This window comes from Limulus polyphemus, unplaced genomic scaffold (assembly GCF_000517525.1).
Source record: "Limulus polyphemus unplaced genomic scaffold, Limulus_polyphemus-2.1.2 Scaffold2053, whole genome shotgun sequence".
Lineage (NCBI taxonomy): Eukaryota > Metazoa > Arthropoda > Merostomata > Xiphosura > Limulidae > Limulus > Limulus polyphemus.
This window is the reverse complement of record NW_013667663.1, coordinates 187998-193816: the sequence shown is the minus strand read 5'-3', so window position 1 is coordinate 193816 and position 5819 is coordinate 187998.

Below are 5819 nucleotides of genomic sequence, written 5' to 3'. Positions count from 1 at the left end.
CATAAAAACAATGTGTTTACTTTTTACCTTCAAGGAAACACTCTTCTCAGCTTTGTACTTTTACCTTTACTTAACATTAGCTTGGCTTGCACCGTAATTCTCTACTACTCTTAAGTTTCTTATTTGTAGAAATAGGCAGGCGCTACCAAGTGATAAGATATCCTCATTGAATACATAAGAAGCCGTAACCTTTAGTTATTACTTGAACAGTCGTTGGAAGACATTGCTATCGAAATCCTCGCACAAGATCGCATTAAGTAATATTGCCTATGAGTAGTAACAGGATATGTCTAAATTCGATGAGGAACCCACTTTGAGACTAATAATGGTTGGAGACGGCTTGAATGGGTAACAAAACCTTGTCGAAACGTTGTACATTTGCTGTTGTGTTAAACTTATATTAAGGATATGTCTAACTTTGAGAATAACATAGAAGGTTTGTTTGTTTTGTGGTTGAGCACCAAGCTACACAATGGGCTATCTGACGCTCATGTATACCAGAAATATCAAGAAATAATTAATGGTTGACAGCAGGTATGCATGAGTGTTCTTACTTCAAGTAAATGATTAAAATATAAATGTTATGGAAACATCATTCACAGAGGTTATTAATATGAAATATACAAAATCTATATGCATATAGATCTGTAAAAATAGTATATTTGTGGTGTGTGTATTTGTGTAAACATGTTTTTATTTATTTTAGGAGAGATTTAACATGCTGATAAGTGCACTCGAAACCATGTTTTTACCGCTGAGCCACTCTGGGGCAACAAAAGAAGAAAGGTAGCTTGAAACAAGATCAACTTAACAGTTTTATCATCCATGTGTTATGTGAAACCTGCACATACAGAACTCAAAACAAAGAGTAAATTCAGAATAAATATTATAATGCTATGAAAAAATAGAAACCCATGGCTTAGTCTATACCGCACCCTTTTGCCTTCCCTACCTTAGGCTTGTTTCAAGCCGATAATTGTCTTTAATATACATGCAAACAATTGTATTAACTCTTTCTAGCTTCCAAACACTTAGATGTCTCACATGCACCACAGCCCTTAAACAAAGATAGAAAAATGCATAAATAAACTATTTAACCACGAAATACATCAAACTAATTACCGAAAATTAAACTTTAGCAATAATATTATACATTATCTCACATATTATAGCAAAGAAAAATATATGACATAGTCAACACTCTTTTACTCGTAATACGTAATATCGTAAAATGTTAGCATTAACGAATCAAAGAAAACCCTTTATCAAAAACCTCAGTGACAGAATGAACATCGCTACAATAACTTTTCACAAAAATGCAGTATCACATGAGAAACCCATTAAGAACACATTAATAAACCGTTTATAAAACTTTATTTTGTACTTTGTAATGTATGCATATTTTTCATATGTTGTTTCTCTTCTTGTTTATTTTGCTGTTCGAGCTGCCACTGTTGCAAGTTTTCTTGCCACTGCTGTAATCTCTCTTCTTGTTTATTTTCTCGTTCTTCTTGTTTCTTTTGCTGTTCTTGTAATGCTGCCATTAAATCTGCTAAGCTGTAGTTTGATTTGCCACTTCTCATTTCCATCTTTTTTCCTTCTTTTCCATCCCACTCCTGACACCAATTTATTGCGTATTTGCTTGTTTGTTAATTTCCTGTATAAATTCTTTCCGAGGAACTTCAGCAATGCAAGTCCTTTCTTAAATAAAACTAGTTTATTTTTTCTCGATACAACTTTGTAATACACAGAATTTCCACAGTCACTTTGACTTAACTACTTTTATAAACACACGCTATAATTCACAGCGATTCACACATTTTACTTACGGTGCCTACTGTTTGCTTCACTCAATTATCTATCTCTGTATCTATCTATCTATGCAATTGCATTGGTTTTTCTCGCCAAGCTTATATATACTAGAAAAGAGGGCGACTCGCACAAACTCGGGCCTCCCCGATAATTCATGATCCTTCCAGAAACTCCAACGCGCATGCTCTCAGCGTCACGCGACTTCCGCTGTCGTAACGACATTATTGTTCTTTTATGTGTGGCCTTTTACAGGGTGAACCCCACCCTTCAAAAAATTCTGCATCCTCGCATGACTGTGGTGAAACTTGAAATTGAGTTGCCTAATTTGTCTTCTGTAAGAAACTTATCAGGTTACTTATCGTCAATAAATATTGCCATTTTCTGAAATACTATTGACCTGATGATAGCTGGTTATATCTAAAGCTTAAATGGCTACTTTATTTGCTTGTTGTATTATGAACTAGTGTGAGTAAGTCCACTGGTAGTGTCAGACTCCAGGCCTAGTAGGCCCTTAGTCCGGCTCTTACTGTGATTATTGACCTGTGAGGTATTTTTGAATACACGTGTTATTTTCGTTAGAACCTGTAACATTGAAATATTCAGCAAGTACTGAATGTTCATAGTGTTGCGTCAGCGAGGTCACATGACTAGTGTCACGCCACGTTTCTAGAACTATCTTGTACCTTGGCGAATACTCTAGCATTTACTAGATATAGGGTAGTCTGGTATATAAAAGAGGGTGACAACGTGACGGGACAATAATGTGTGTGTAGATAGTGAGTAATTGAACTGCAGTCAGAAGTATTGTTGACGTTCGTTGGTATAGCGTTTATTATAGAGCGACTGTTGAAAATAAGTGTATCGTAAAGTTGTATTCGGAAAGAATAAACCAGTTTTATTAGGTAAGGACTTGTGTCGCTAAAGTTTAGTCGGAACGAAGTTACGGAAAGTTAATTAACGAACGGAGACGTAACAATAGCATGAGAATATAAAAGTGAATCATGCTAAATATGAGAAAGAAAACAGTTTTACCTATGATTTTCTGAGTATTGCAGTACTCTGTCTGAGAGAAAACACAGTTTCACCTGCGGTTTCCAATAAGAATGGTGCAAAACTTTCAACTGAATTATAACTTAGATAAAATTATTGAAGGTACACAGACATTAGCTGAAATGTCATAGCAAATATGAATTTAGTGTACCCGTTATTTTATTTGATTGTGGTGGAATATTTTCAGTCATGTTGATTTAGATATCTAGAAAAGAACGCAGTTTTATGAATATTTTCTCGGCATTGTTTCAGTACAAGGAACTGCTCAAAGTGTACGAAAATGTATACTGTAAGTGTACTAGAGGAATGTGGAAATTGTAATTTGCACAATTGCTAGTAATAAACCTGTAACTAAAAGAAGGTCCATATAGAAAGAGGGTATAAGCATTGATGGATGCCACAGGTCAAAATCAAAGGTTAGTTTTACCTAATCTAAATCAGTATAAGTATAGGATCCAATTTCACAGTAAGTGCTTTGTTCATTGACAACAGTGGCAGCACAGCTAAATATGTATAGGTCAAGTTGGTGCCGTATGGTGGCCTGTGGATCGAGGTATCCACGAACACAGGAGGAATACACGTTCTATGGGTGATTTTTGCATGAGTGCATGTGGGCCCTGTAAAAGAGTCAGTTGGTAAAGGGAGTTCAGTGTTACTTGGTCTCTATAAGAAAATTTAGAGGAAAGTAATAATCGCAACCAGTCAGTTATGATCCCCCTTTCAACCTACAAACTTGTCTGACCTTTTGACCAATCAAATTTCAGTAACCTGACTTTTTCAATCTGGACATTGAAAATCTATGGTCAAGTTCTGGACCAAGTCGGCTTCTTCATCTCCAGTTGGTAGTGGCTTATTTCCGAATCATATGTGTGCTGAATTATCAAAAATGATGGGATGGGAGGCCGATATGGTGAAAATGATTTTCTCCTTGGACCTTTCCACTGTTTTGAGAATGACTGGAACCAACCTAACCTTTGATCCAGTAGAGCTTATGGTTGAAGGTGCATTGCTGACTGATACATATGGGACATACTAAGTCTGTCAGATGAGACTGAATCCCCTACACCCAAGCTCCTGCTGGACAGCATAGTGACGCCACCAATAATGTAACTGATGACCACATCCACGCCTGATGTTGAAACAGCAGCAGTCCAGTCATAAAACACCATAAAGCTCCTACTTGAATACCCCGTATGAAAATTCCTAGTAACTGACACTGCTTTAAATCTCCAAGCTGAAAAAGTTGATGTCACCTCAAGGGGCCATTTGCCAGCGAGGCAGAAGGAAGGTGTTTATTGATGCTGCAGAAAAATATACCACCACTGGGGCAGTGACAACCACTCAAAGACCGTGGACATCATCAAATGCCACAATTAAATCTGCAGTACCATCAATACTAATCTTGCTATCAAACATGCTCAGCCATGGGGCATTATAATGTGATAGTCAATCCATTTTTGTTGGTAAAAGAGTAGCACAATAGTTGACAGTGGGTGGTGTTTACTAACTGCACCCTTCTAGTCTACCGCTTCTAAATTAGGGACGACCAACACAGATAGCCCTCGAGTAGCTTTTCGTGAATTTCGAAAAATAAACAAACCAACAGTGCCTCAACCTCTAAAGTACCCCAACCGTCAGTGAGATGAAGCAACATACGTTAGAAGACTCTGCAATCGAACCTTCATTGAAGAATCTCTGGAAAGCTATCTGGTAACAGCCAAAAGTCGAGTTCCTAATGGTTTCACCTGCCATCATAATGGACCAAATTATCTTTCAGCAGATCCCCGCTCTTAAACGTCATTTTCGGGAGATGGCTGCACCACATACATAGGCTTGGACCCTCTACAGTTGAGAATAGGACTGACTGGGGCAGGGAAGAACACCTTCATTGCAGTTTGATGAGAATGTACTGCTTTTGTGCCGAGCTAATGACTACAAAGAGAGCCATGGTTAAGGTGTAAGAAGCCATCATATCTATAACTGCAGCAATCAAAGGGTAACTATACATATAGTTTATTAATTTTATATGTATTTCTGTTTTGGAGTTGCAAATGTATTAGCGTGTTCATATTTTAGTCTTTTAGTTTATATACATTCTTTTTCGTTGTTGTTGTTAATAATTTGACTATTAAGAACTAAGTGTCAATTTCTTGAAATGGTGCAATTTAAAGATGATTTAGTAATTTTGTATATATAGTCTGGTTGACGGATTTTAAAGTTGCTAAATATATATGATGTAATTCTATGTTAAAGGGCTTATTTATACGTTTTAATGTTCTTCTTTGCTAAATGTTATATGGCTATGTGTGTACCTGCATCATTGCTAAAGAGGATTTATATATTTTACTGTATGTTTCTTTGTTAAGGGTTTTATTTTATCTTATTTTCTCGTGACTTGTATATATTTTAGTTTAAAATTTTATATGCATTAAAATGCATTACTCTGCATTAATTTTGATCAAAGTATCTTGACAAGTTTTCTTGTAGATGATATTTTGTACTTTATAAACCTTTTATTACAGCAGTTGTTGGAGGAAAAAGAAAATAAACAAGAAGAACGAGAAAAGAAACAAGAAGAGAGATTACAGTAGTGGCAAGAAAACCTGCAACAGTGGCAGCTCGAACAGCAAAATAAACAAGAGATATGACAGTAGTTGCTGGAGGAAAAAGAAAGGAAACAAGAAGAACGAGAAAGTAAACAAGAAGAGAGGCTACAGCAGTGGTTGGAGGAGAAAGAAAATAAACAAGAAGAGAGACTACAGCAGTTGTTGTAGGAGAAGGAAAATAAACAAGAAGAGAGATTACAGCAGTGGCAACTGAAAATCTGTAACAGTGGCAGCTCGAACAGCAAAATAAACAAGTGAGACTACAGCAGTTGTTGGAGGAAAAAGAAAAGAAACAAGAAGAACGAGAAAAGAAACAAGAAGAGAGATTACAGTAGTGGCAAGAAAATCTGT